The sequence below is a fragment of the Eurytemora carolleeae genome, unplaced genomic scaffold (assembly GCF_000591075.1).
Source record: "Eurytemora carolleeae unplaced genomic scaffold, Eaff_2.0 scaffold140, whole genome shotgun sequence".
Lineage (NCBI taxonomy): Eukaryota > Metazoa > Arthropoda > Copepoda > Calanoida > Temoridae > Eurytemora > Eurytemora carolleeae.
The window spans coordinates 219,234-232,309 of record NW_019396224.1 but is presented as its reverse complement, the minus strand read 5'-3'; the positions used below and the strand labels follow the sequence as shown (position 1 = coordinate 232,309).

At 32.0% G+C, this 13,076-nt stretch overlaps 3 long non-coding RNA genes across 3 annotated transcripts in view; all 3 read left to right on the top strand.

Annotated features, from left to right (window-relative positions):
* The first annotated feature begins 500 nt into the window (after positions 1-500).
* Positions 501-1,806, top strand: LOC111698629 (uncharacterized). The gene is made up of 2 exons (XR_002764573.1): positions 501-898; positions 1,525-1,806. It is a non-coding gene; the product is annotated as an uncharacterized LOC111698629 (long non-coding RNA).
* A 3,965-nt stretch (positions 1,807-5,771) lies between these two features.
* Positions 5,772-6,812, top strand: LOC111698636 (uncharacterized). Its single transcript, XR_002764576.1, has 3 exons — positions 5,772-5,856; positions 6,655-6,692; positions 6,766-6,812. It is a non-coding gene; the product is annotated as an uncharacterized LOC111698636 (long non-coding RNA).
* A 3,509-nt stretch (positions 6,813-10,321) lies between these two features.
* LOC111698635 (uncharacterized) overlaps positions 10,322-13,076 on the top strand; it is a 3,315-nt gene continuing 560 nt past the window's right edge. The window contains exons 1-4 of the long non-coding RNA XR_002764575.1: positions 10,322-10,398; positions 11,358-11,413; positions 11,471-11,511; positions 12,054-12,127. This is a non-coding gene — a long non-coding RNA (uncharacterized LOC111698635). The remainder of the gene's footprint in view (positions 10,399-11,357; positions 11,414-11,470; positions 11,512-12,053; positions 12,128-13,076) is intronic.

Below are 13,076 nucleotides of genomic sequence, written 5' to 3'. Positions count from 1 at the left end.
GAAATTATAGATAAACCATATTTTTAATGGTTTCGGTCAGGAGGATTATTTGTAGAAAATCATTAGATATTCAACTCAAAAATTAAATATGAATCTTTTCCTCCTTTTCAATATTCATGAAGAGTTGTTTAACAGAAGGAAGTCCTCTACTGTTCCTCTAGCCTGCACCTTGGTGCCAAAACTGTTCATATTTTTAGAGAAATGATTGAAAACAATCCATCTATTTTTCTGAACTGCTCCTTATTTTCAGCAGTTTGAACCCCTACATATGCTTCTTAAAATGTGATTCCTTGATTAATGTCCAAGAAGGATAGTTGTATATTTGTGTCAAGGTTTAATGAATGAGATTCAAGTCTACTGCCTTTTCTCAATTTATCTGGGATTTTTTAAACAAACGTTTTTTCTTCCTCTCGATCTTAAAATTATTTTTAAAATTTTTTAATTATAAAATTATTTTTTTTTTAAATGTCTTCTCTGGAATTTTTCTAACTTTAATTTTCTCGCCCTCAGAACTTTTTTTCAAAAACTATTTAATTTGTCATTTCATCCGACATTGAATATTTTAAATTTAATGCTTTATGCTATGAAATTTCCTAAGATTGAATTGAATAAGGCAGGAAGTTCTAAACCTCATTAACTAAACTTTTCTTGTTTTAGGACACTTTAAATTATAATTTCTGTTCCTGCATGTCGCTGGTTAAAGGAACTGTAGTCGTAATTTGAAGTGACTCTCTTCTTAAAGACTAAAGAGGGACATGTCAGACTCGCATTGGTACCCTTGAAACTTTATCTCGACTAAAATGTGGAAGATATTGTCGTTAATATCTTCATTGCGTCAGTGGCAAGTTTCATTTTTGAATTAACCAAAAAAGAAGATAGTCTGTTATCAAACACAAAGGTATGGATATCTAATTGTACCTAATCATTAAGGCTATAAAAAAGGGTACCGTCGTGAATTGCACATGTCAGTCTGTCTATGTGTAGGCTGATTTGAATTTATGTTTACAGTCCCTTTAAGATAAAAGAAAGAGTTAAAACCCTTCTTTGAACCTCGACTTTTCCTTGTATGTATTTTTTATGTTTCCCATTTTATCAAAGGCATTTTTAAGTAATTTTTATCAAATGCTATTTCTCTTAGATATGAATTTTTGTGGATATTTTCCTAATGGAAAGATTTAAAATAATAAAATCATTTCTTATCCTTTTTAATGAAATCGTTAAGTGTAATTTCAAGTGACCTTTCATGCAATGCCCGATTAACAACGGTACCCTTACAAGATTTGTATGATGAAGTTTTAATTAGACATCTTATGTTTTTGTTTATTTAAACTGTTTTATTTTCATCCATGTACTCTATGTAAAAGTAACATGCAAATTTTTTATCTTGAAGAAACTGGAGAAATTATCGTGTCAGGGAAAAAACACAATTCCACATTTTTAGCCAGGTGTCTAGGGTACCATTGTGAATAGAGCATTGTTATCTTACGCGTATTTACGATTTAAGATAACTTTTTCCCTACTTAGTGGTTTTTATGGCTAATTTGAGGGAATCATGATATTAATTTCTGTGTAAAACTAATTAAATATTTTGCCTTGTTGATAAAATGTGAAACATGTTTTGTATTCGTATGCCGTGTTATATATGCAACACCCGATTGTACCTGAATATCTTGTATCTAATCCCAAACAACACGGCGGTGTACATCATTAAATATTATTATATTATAATTGACACTTCATAATATAATGAGGAGTATAGCTGTTATGTTTGCTTTGCTAAATAAAATAAATCCAGTTTCGAAGTTTTTAGCGATTTTCTGAACGAAGACTTTATCCTTATCAGCGCAACATCAGGTTTTTAATTATTCCTGTGTTGGGTCCATATTCACCAATCATACCAAGGTTGTATAATAAGGTTGGTTCCTCTCGATGACTTGACTCGACTCGACTTATTCAGCAGAGACAACGAAAACCTACGATATTTCACCTTAATCTTGCTAAAGAATTAAAGGGTATAGTTGGGGGTTCCTTGAGACTGATAGTCTTATATATTTACGCTGTGATTTTGATGATCACTTCACTACAGGCTGTCCAAATAAACATGGGAATTAAAGGGAGCGTTCACGAAAATGAAAGGAGGAATAGGCTGATCCAGAATTGAATTTGATCTCGATCGCTACTAATCTTTATTCTTTCTTTTGAGTCGATCTATATGTAGAAAATGGTTAAAAATTACTCATTCCAAAGAGCTCTGACCCACACACAAACTCCGCATAATTGCGTTATTTTACTCAGACTGTAAATAATTCAATTCATTCAGATATTGCAACCTATCGATTCAGATATTGCAACCTATCGATTCAGATATTGCAACCTATCAATTCAGATATTGCAACCTATCAATTCAGATATTGCAACCTATCAAATCAGATATTGCAACCTATCGATGTAGAAATTAATTTGATGTATTCGTATATAGTTGATAGTTAACATAGTTATTTTATTTTTTCATAATATTTGTTCCGAATTCAATTCGTCAATTCCAAATTATAACATGTAATACATATTTTTTCTTTAATGGGAAGATTTCAATGCGATTTTAAAGACTAAAGAAATTATGAAATTTCTTTTTATTCTCCAAATTTGGTTTTATCTATCCATAAGATCAATCTCAATTTTAAATTTACCTGTCTGAGTTTGGAACTTTTGAACAGGATGCAGTTAAATTTGTTCTCTCCTTGCAGGAGATTAACCGATTTAAAAGCTTCGGAAATAAGACCAAAGAGAGACCGTTTAGTTCCACTGATCCTTCTTGGTGCCAAACTTACCCCTGCAATGATAGCTGCAGTATTTTACATTACTCGGACTCAAGAATTACCGGGGTTTAGTGGGGTGAGAAAAGATTTTCTTCGAGACCTTTCTTTAAAAAGTTTCCAACTCTGATTTGAGTGTATAGGTGTAAACTCGAACCTAACATTAGTTAGATCTGAACCATGGGTACCGGAATAGGGTATCCCAACGAGGCTCGCGCACGAATGAAAGGTCGATACCGTCCGGGGGAAGATCTGTATCCTCTGACGTCACTGATTAAAACTATTGTTGTGACGTAGGTAAGATACAGAAGCTAGAATTGTGTGACTACCTTACCCTATTCCAGTACCCATGATCTGAACCATCTTCGTGAGACCTGTAATATCTAGGTCACATGTTTTCTCCTACTTGGTCTGTACCCTGTAGTCAACACACTCAGTTTTTATTAAAACATTGGTCTGTGTTGAACCTTAAGGACTGTGAAATTAAACACTAGGGTGGGTTCAACTAAACATGAGTATATTGAACACTACAGTGGGTTCAACTAAACATGAGTATATTAAACACTACAGTGGTATCAACTAAACATGTCTATACTAAACACTACAGTGGGTTCAACTAAACATGACTATTTAAAACACTACAGTGGTTTCAACTAAACATGAGTATATTCAAGTAACCGATTTCCAAGCGGTACCCTTTACACCAATTTAAAATTAATCAATCAATCAAATCAGAAAGTATGGACAATTTTCTCCATTGTTTCTGCAGAAGAAATCTTCCAGTCACTTTTAGAATATAATGAATTTGCAAATCTAGAGAATCAATGGAAATCCCACGCATTCTTGATAGTCTTCGCATTCTTGATAGTCTTTGCATTCTTTATAGTCTTCGCATTCTTGATAGTCTTCGCATTCTTGATAGTCTTTGCATTCTTGATAGTCTTCGCATTCTTGATAGTCTTCGCATTCTTGATAGTCTTCGCATTCTTGATAATCTTCGCATTCTCGACAGTCTATTAAATTTGCCACTGCCATTGTAAACACGCAATAAATAGAGATTCACTTGAAATTGGATCTATGTAGTACATAGTAAACCGCAGAGTAACTTATTTGTTTCAACTTCAGTAGGAACTAGAAAAGTGTGGAACTAATGTCGTCTTTTATTTTTATTTTACTTTTTAGAAAACCCACGGGCCACAACTCTGATGTGGAATAGAAAGACGACTTTTAGAATTAAAGTTTTGATTTTCATATGAACACGAAATACAGTACTTGTGCAGTGTACACAGATCCCTTTCGCATGACTATAATTTGATTTTCACACATAGGATTGCTTAAATGTCGTGTTCGTATTCCACATTTTCGTAGTTCTCAATAATTTCTTTATTTAAGACACATTTAGTTTAGATGTAATTTCAAAACTCTTTCTTAGCGGCTTTATAATTAAATAAATAAGACGACAAAAACTAAATTTTTTATCTAAATATTTTAAGATTTCTTTAGTTTTAAGGATTTATATTACAAAGTAAACTATACCAGAATATGTATATTTCTAAAAAACATTAATTCCAAGCCCATTTCTCCCTGTGATCCAAGTTGCTAAGAAAAATTGCATAAATTTGCAAGACTGGGTCAACTTTAAAGTGTTGCAACGCCTTGGGGCTTTTGATCTAGCCATGCATATCTTTCTAAACACTCCCTTGCAGTATGGAATTTTTTCTACAACTACCCATCATGAAATTATATGGACCCCTGCTTTCAATCCAAGCCGAGTAGAAAAACATACAGCAAACACTTTTTCCTAAAAATCTCACAACCTCTTAAAATTTATTTGCGCGGATTTTTAGCATCTCAAGTTATAACTCCCCGTTCCTTATCATGTGTTTAAACGAGCTTTATCTTTTTAGTTCAATTAAACTTTAATGAGCTGCATTCTTGCTATTAAAGTTTTTTCTCCTAAAAAATACATTTTCGAGGAAAAGGGCTCCACAAAATATTAGAAATAAAATAATTTAATTACATACAAGTTGAAAAAATTTATCTAAGATTTATCTTATTACTTTTTGCAGTTATCAAAGATTGAAGGAACCTTTTAAGTTTTTAAGAATTCATCGTCGACGTTGCACACTGCACAGTGCACAGTGCCACACAGCTAGGGAAAAACGGCAAAAATCCTCAAATCAATTTTCTAAATCGATTTCAACCCTTTTTGGCTCCAAATACATTAAAATTGAATCATTAACCTAACCCAAGTCAGAAAATAATTTTTCAAAATATTTTTTCAAATTTACAAATTCTGAAGTTTTTCCCCACTAAATGGTAAATATACTTTTCTGTAAAAAGTGCCTAAAAAATCCCAGATTTTGAAACTTTAAGATTCATTTTCTCTAAAAAGTGCTATTTCTGGGCGGATTTTTATTTTGCGGACATTCATGTATATATTCAAGATTCCCCATCAAAATTCAGGGTGGACAAGTGTGGACATTTTTAGCAAAAGTAAATATTGTGAATATTTTTTTCTGGAAATTTATAATTTTTTCTCAAATTGTGAAATTCAAATATTAATTTTTGGTTTCGATGAAAGTCTAATATCAGTTTTACTCACCAGATGTAATATAAATATGGTGTTCACCAAAAAAATGAAAGAAAAATTTTGAAAAATTACCATTTTGTGACGAGTTTTAGAATTGCATGAAAACTCTAAAAATGTATAGTGAATATAAACCCCCATACAACCTTCATATAACAGGGTCATGAAAGCAGTAAAAATATACAAAATCATATAAAAATGGGGTTTCCTTGTTCAGTATGCTTTTAAATATCAAGATAAAGTAAAAAAAGGTTTTTGCCACTTTTTCCTTGTTTTAGGCACTGTGCGTTGTCTTGATTGACTTGCTTAAAATTTTGCATTCGAGTTCTGAATCAAAATTCCAAACTCACTCGAAAAAAATTATTTTTAGATTGAAAAAATGTAGACTTGGTTTTAAGTTGGATCTAAGTGTAAAGTTCCAATTCACAAATATGTTCCGGACTATTTATACAGGTATTTATGCAGCTGGATGATTCTTGTCAGCACTCATCTTAGAATAAATGAAGTGTGGACGTATAAATGTGCTGCCAGATTACAACCCCTGGGAGATCAATAATAATCTCCTACAATACAGTAACAACCCGATAACTTCCTGGGCTTGGGACAAAAAAATTTCTTTTAAAAAAAGTTGGCAGCTTTCATAAATTGAAATTAAAGCATTTTTTACAATGAAAAAAAATAACTATATTAAACATCGAAGATTTAGTTTTGATATGAATACTATACCAACAAAAATTAATATTGATTTTCTATAGGGCGGGGAGGGGGGGTATGGCCATGGGTAGGAAGGGGGAAGGCCAAGGGTAAAAATTCGTAAGGGGGGGTGGCAGGGGAAGCCTTGCATCTTTGCTAACAGGAGGGAAAACAGACCCCTGAAAAACATGGATTTCACTGACCTAGGGGGGGGGGCTAAGCATCCACATAGCCCCTCCTGGAGGAGGGGGGGGTGGTGGTTTAAGACAAAGCTGTTAAATATAAAGCGTTAAATTGTCGATAAAAAGTCTGTGCATTCTGCAAAATCTAAACAAAGGGAGTAATTAAAGTTTTATCAAATCTTAAATTTCATTTTTCACATTTTTTCCCTCGACTTGTCAATTATAGTGATCAATCTTCTTTCCTTGAAAATTATTTTAATTTTCTGAGAAAATTGAAAAGGAACGCTGTAGGAAAAGTCATTTCACCATTTTTAAAGTGGCATTTTAAAAATTCTATTTTTGTATTTCCATTCTCTTTTCTACTTTTTAATTTTAGTTTTGAGTTGCTTAGCTCTACGATCCAGCAATTCGCAGGTAGTTGTAAATTTAAATCTTTCTGTATAAAATTATTATATTTTTAATTTTTATTCATTTAAACAATTAAAAGGTTGCGAAACCTCCTCATTTGGTGATGCTCGTAGTTGATGATTTAGGTAAATAGATAAACAAATTTAAATTACAACCTTTTTTAGTAAACTTTAATCTTTTATGATTAAGTGAAATATTTTTTGTTAGTAAAATGCAACCTTTTTTTTTAGCAAACTACAATATTTTTTAGGTTAAATGACATATTTTTTAATAAATTTTAATAATTTTTAAAGAAAAAAACATTTTGTTCCACTGAATCAAAAAACTTAAAATCCTTATTTTACACTCCTAAGTCCTGGCTTACTATTTTCATGTAAAACCCAAATAATGTTTTATCTAAAGTACAATTTACAGTTAAGGAAAATAATTTAGAAAAAATATACAGGCCAAATAGGCACCAACTCCTTTCCATCTTTTTTCTTAAACATCAATATTTTTAAGTAAAATACAATATGTTAATGTAAACTACGATATTTTAAAGTAAACTACAATATTTTAAAGTAAAATACAATATGTTAATGTAAACTACGATATTTTAAACTAAACTACAATATTTTAAAGTAAAATACAATATGTTTAAGTAAACTACGATATTTTTATGTAAACTACAATATTTTAAAGTAAAATACAATATGTTTAAGTAAACTACAATATGTTTAAGTAACCTACAATATTTTTAAGTGAACTACAGTATATTTAAGTAAACTACAATATTTTTAAGTAAACTACTATATTTTTAAGTAAACTACAATATGTTTAAGTAAACTACAATATGTTTAAGTAAACTACAACCTTTTATAATATCTTCATCAGTAAACTGCAATTTGTTTAGGAACTGCAATCTGTTTTAATAAATTGTAATCTTCTTAAGATTGCAATTTTATTTTGCTGCAATCTGTTTAAATAAACTGTAATCCATTTTAGTAAACTTCAGTTATTTTGTAAACTGCAATATCTTTTAAGTAACTGCAATCTGTTTGAATAAACTGTAATATTTTTTAATAAACTTCAGTATTTTTGTAAACTGCAATCTGATTTTCAAAATAAATGGTTTCTCATAAGACCGTCTACCCTAAGATATCGAAATGAATACTGAAATTCAGCTAAAATTATCTTTTTATGAATGTTCGGATTTATCTTTTAAAAAACTTCTATAAATCTATTTTATCAAATTCCTGAAAAGTACTTTATGTTGTCTTGTATTATGTTAAAATCATAAGACGTCGCCAAGAATATTTTAACTTGCAACTGAACTATTTATAAACAATTTTCGAGATAAATCCGTTGCAACAATTGTAAATTAAAAAATCTATCAGTGTCAGCGTATTTTACATTGACCCTCCATACATAGAGGACAATGCCTGATTCACAACAGTACCCTTAATACCGTTATCTAATCAATAATGTGGAAGACGTTGTTGTTTTTCTAGGTTTAATTTTCATAATTTTTATATGCTTTCCTGCAGTAGAATGCGTAAGGTTTGTAAAGAAACCACAATTGAAAATAATCCGTTTTCCAAATCGTAAACATGAATATCTAATTTATCCTTCATTATACAACGCTTGGAAAGATATCGTTGTCATCGGTGAACGGAGAGTCACTTGAAACTGCGCTTACAGTCTCTTTAAAGGAAGAAAAAAGACGACATTAATTCAATTTGTAGATTCTATAGAAATATATTGTTAATTCTTATCCCCACGCTTATTTAATTGATCATCATCCCAATAAGCTGGGACTTTTGTCACAATTTGAATCTTAAAATATAATTTTTCGCCTTTTCTCGTTTTTATCTTTTTTTTCTGCAGATGCGTTTTAAACATAGAGAATAGAATATATTAGAGTGGAATTTAAAGAATCTCTCGGTATGAATTTTTTTTCAGTCCCTTTCAGCCTGAAAGGGAGTTCAAAGTGTACAAATCATGTAAATGTTCACAAATTATATGCAGTAGAGTACACAAATACAGTATGTTCCCTAGACTATTCATTTCAATTTCGAATTTTTTAAACTGTTAAATAAACTTTATAATGAATTAGGTGAATAAAAAACATCATTTGATTTATAGTTATAAGGGAAAATCATCGTTTGTAAAGTAAAAGGCATAGAATCTATGTGAAATGATCATTGGTCAATTATGAAACCAGCCTATTTCATAATTTGGTTTTCTTTTAACAATAATTTTAGATTTTCTATAAAATGATATTCAAGGGCCCAAAAGGTTATATATATAGCATAAATATGTGAAGTACACCTGCAGTATGGAAACAGTACAACAAAATGGCCGTTTTACACTTTTTTCTAGTATCTTCCTCTCTAATATATATTCTATTCTCTATGGTTTTAAACAAGTTAACTCCGTAAGTTTAAATTGTTCAATTCATAGATTTATTAAAATAACAGATAGGACAAAAACAGAGAGATAACCTAGGTTCTACGCCGACTACGGGTAACTCCTTTGGACTTCTGTCTCTGCGTTATTGTGAACGAACTACTTAAAAATCTTGAAAAGACGACATTTAGTGTCAAATCTGTTATTTTAATTAATCTATGGTTGAATTTTAAAACAAAACGCGATTGAATTCAAATAAAAGAAATCAAACCAAACACCAGTCAAGACTGGACTAGTCTAGAGTTTTCCAATGTTTCTTGTATTCTTCCAGGTACTTTTTTTCTCAGGGGCTATTTCATACCACGTATTTTTCATGTCAGATATTCTTCATGTCAGGTACTTTTCATGCCAGGTCCTTATCATGTCAGGTACTTTTCATGTCTGGTACATTTCATGTCAGGTATTTTTAATGTCTGGTACTTCTCATGTAAGGTACTTTTCATTTCAGGTACTTTTCAAGTCTATTACTTTACATGTCTGGTACATTTCATGTCAGGAATTTTTCATGTCTGGTACTTTTCATGTCATGTCTGGTATTTTTCATGTCAGGTACTTTTCATGTCAGGTACTTTTTAAGTCAGGTACTTTTCATATCAGGTACTTCATTCATGTCCGGTACTTTTTATGTAAGTCTCTATTCATATGTGGTACTTTTCATGTCAGGTACTTTTTATGTCCGATACTTTTCATGTCAGGTACATTTCATGTCAGGTATTTTTTATGTCTGGTACTTTTCATGTCAGTCTCTCATCATGTCAGGTACTTTTCATCTAGGTACTTTTCATCTAGGTATTTTTCATGTCAGGTACTTTTCATGTCAGGTACTTTTATGTCAGATACTTATCATGTCAGGAACTTTTCATGTCAGTCTCTTTTTATGTCAGGTACTTTTCATGTCAGGTACTTTTCATGTCAGGTACTTTTTATGTCAGGAACTTTTCATGTCAGTCTCTTTTCATGTCAGTCTCTTTTCATGTCAGGTACTTTTCATGTCAGGTGCTTTTCATGTCAGGTAATTTTTAAAAAACCAACAATTATAACAAAGCAACAATTATAACGAATCATCAATTATAACAAAACAACAATCATAACAAAACAACAATCATAACCAAAAAAAATAATTACTAATAACTTACAACTTCTTTAATTACAGGTAGGTAAGGATATTACTGATCATTTTTTATTTTAGACAAGGTGTTATTCTTGACCGACATTATGTAACTCCAAAATGTTCTCCTTCGCGAGCTTCTCTGCTAACGGGCAGGTATATAGGGAAAGGGATGAACAATCTAGGGGTTTGCAGAAAACAAGATTTAAACTTTCTGTTAATAATAGCCCTGATGTACGTTAGGTACTTCCAACTTCCCAAGAGTATTTTCCCAAGTGGTAACTTACCAACTGTGCAATTTACCAAGCGGCAACTTCCAAAGTCTTCTGTTCTAGCAATAGTGCTCGGCCCCTTCCCTGTTCTAGCCACAGCGCTAGGCCCCAAAACCCATCATAGCCACAGCGCTCGGTCCTAGATTACATCCAGCGGCGCCTAAGAGGGTCTAACCTCACCCTTGGGAAGTTGCCGCTTGGGAAATTGGCATTTGGGAAGTCACCCTTGGGAAAATGCATTTGGAAAATACCTAACACCGTAGCCCTCGCTTCTATTTAAATCTTTTTAGATAAAAACTTTTGAATCTCCAAACTATATATTCAGGGCTCAGACGGTTAGTTCTCCGCTAAACGGTTCAAGTAAGGACATTGTGTGGATACTCTAAAGTCTAGGGATGGAAAACTTTCCCCGATGTAGGACGTTAAAGGGACTGTAAGCGTAATTTCAAGCGACCCTCCATGCAAAAATGGAAAGGTTCGAATTACAATGGTACCCTTTAAAGCTTTGTCTGATCAAGTATGAATTAGAATTTGCATGATTTTGTTTATTTAAACTGTTTAATTATATTTGTGATTTCTCTGCAAAGGTGACTTGCGCATTTCTTGCATATAAGAAACAATGTTGAAATTCACAAAAATAAATATTTTTCGAGATGGAAAAATGATGTTATCTTCCACAATGTTGATCAGATGAGGCTTCAAGGGTACCGTTTAAAATCGGGCATTTTCAGGTTCACTTGAAATTACGCTTACAGTCCCTTTACACCCTCGTTGGTGCACAAGTATTTCCTACCGGATATTTAGGTCGTGCCGGGTCCGAAAAAAATATATTATATTCTCTAGATATGCTTGGAAGATGGGAGTGCAGCGAGGAGCCATTGAAAGATACCAACCAACAGGTTTTTTATCTAAAACATTTCTCATGTGATGGTAATTTTTAAAAACTTTTATTTTAGGACTTTCAGCAAATTTTACCCTCCTACCACAAAGACTAAAGGTACATAACAATTTAATGACATGTTTTTGTCCACAGGACTTGATCAGGTTGTTACGATCGAATCTGGGAATTTTTCTATTGCGAAAGTTTGGTGTTGTAGGGGTTTGTACTGATCTGCCAGGGGTTGTAATCTGGCAGCACATTCATCCGTCCACGCTTCATTTATTCTAAGAAGAGGGTTGACAAGATTCCAACTGCTTTAGGGTTTAATTATAAATAAAAAACAAACACATAATTTGCTTGGCTTAAAACTGGCTTTCCATTCTTAAGGACTGATGATGTAAAAAACATCGAAGTATATTTTCTACATTAACTTTACTAACTATAGAGCTGTACGTGCGTTGTACATATGTACAGTAGTATATACATACCTAGATTCTAGTTACATACACATTACACTTGTAAATTACTCTTACATTACTGTTTCACAATTAATTTCTAAAAATTGCTATATACGACAAATACTGTATATTCTAGGAAGCAGGATATGTGACGCATGGTATAGGAAAGTGGCATCTAGGATATAATACTGTATATTCTAGGAAGCTGGATATGTGACGCATGCTGTAGGAAAGTGGCATCTAGGATATTGTAATGAAAAATATCTTCCTACAAGGTTTCCTTCAGATAAAACTTATCCTTCTTGTCAGTATAACTAGATTATCAAGTACAATAGGTGGCAACACAGAAATGGATCAATTATACACGACGTCACAAAGTGTCAAATATAACAAGGAAAACGAAAGTTTCTCACATTATTTGACATGTCTTTCAAGATTAAATAAAAAGTGTGGAAACAGAAAATGAATAAGACATTAAATTGCAACTTTTTCACTGTAAGATAAGCTCTTTATTCTAAAATTATCAATATTATTAATAATTTTGTAGGACACAATACTAAGTTGACACTTGTGATTTAAGAATACAGCTGTACTGAGAGTGTACAAATACTACGTTGCCATCTATTTTTACTTAAAAATCTATTTGGATTATAGGGTAACTAGCTAAAGTGCCCGGCGTTGCCCGTGGAAAAAAACACTTTTGGAATAAAAAATTCGAATAATAAAAAAAAATGTCGATATTTTACCTTTGTCACCCCTGGGGTACGTTGCCATCTATTGTTACTTAACAATCTATTTGGAGTATAGGGTAACTAGCTAAAGTGCCCGGCGTTGCCCGTGAAAAAAAACACTTTTGGAATAAAAAATTCGAATAATAAAAAAATGTCGATATTTAAGCCTTTGTCACCCCTGGGCCCTAGGGTACCTTTCAGTTATCTTAAAAAATGCAGCCAATTCGGTCTAGCCGATTGGAATTCCGAAAAATTGCACGGAAATTCCGAAAACTTTATTAGTTCCTCTATAGTTCGGATGAAAATATTTAAATTTTGTTAAAAACAATGTTTTCAAATTTTGATAGATTATAGGAAACATGCATTTTTTCAGCGGTTAATAATCAATCATTTTTATCAATTCAGAAATCAGAAAATCTAAAATAAACATATATTTTTTTTACAAAAAAGAAATTTAATTTCTGCACTCCCCCGTCCCCCACCCGCTCCCCCC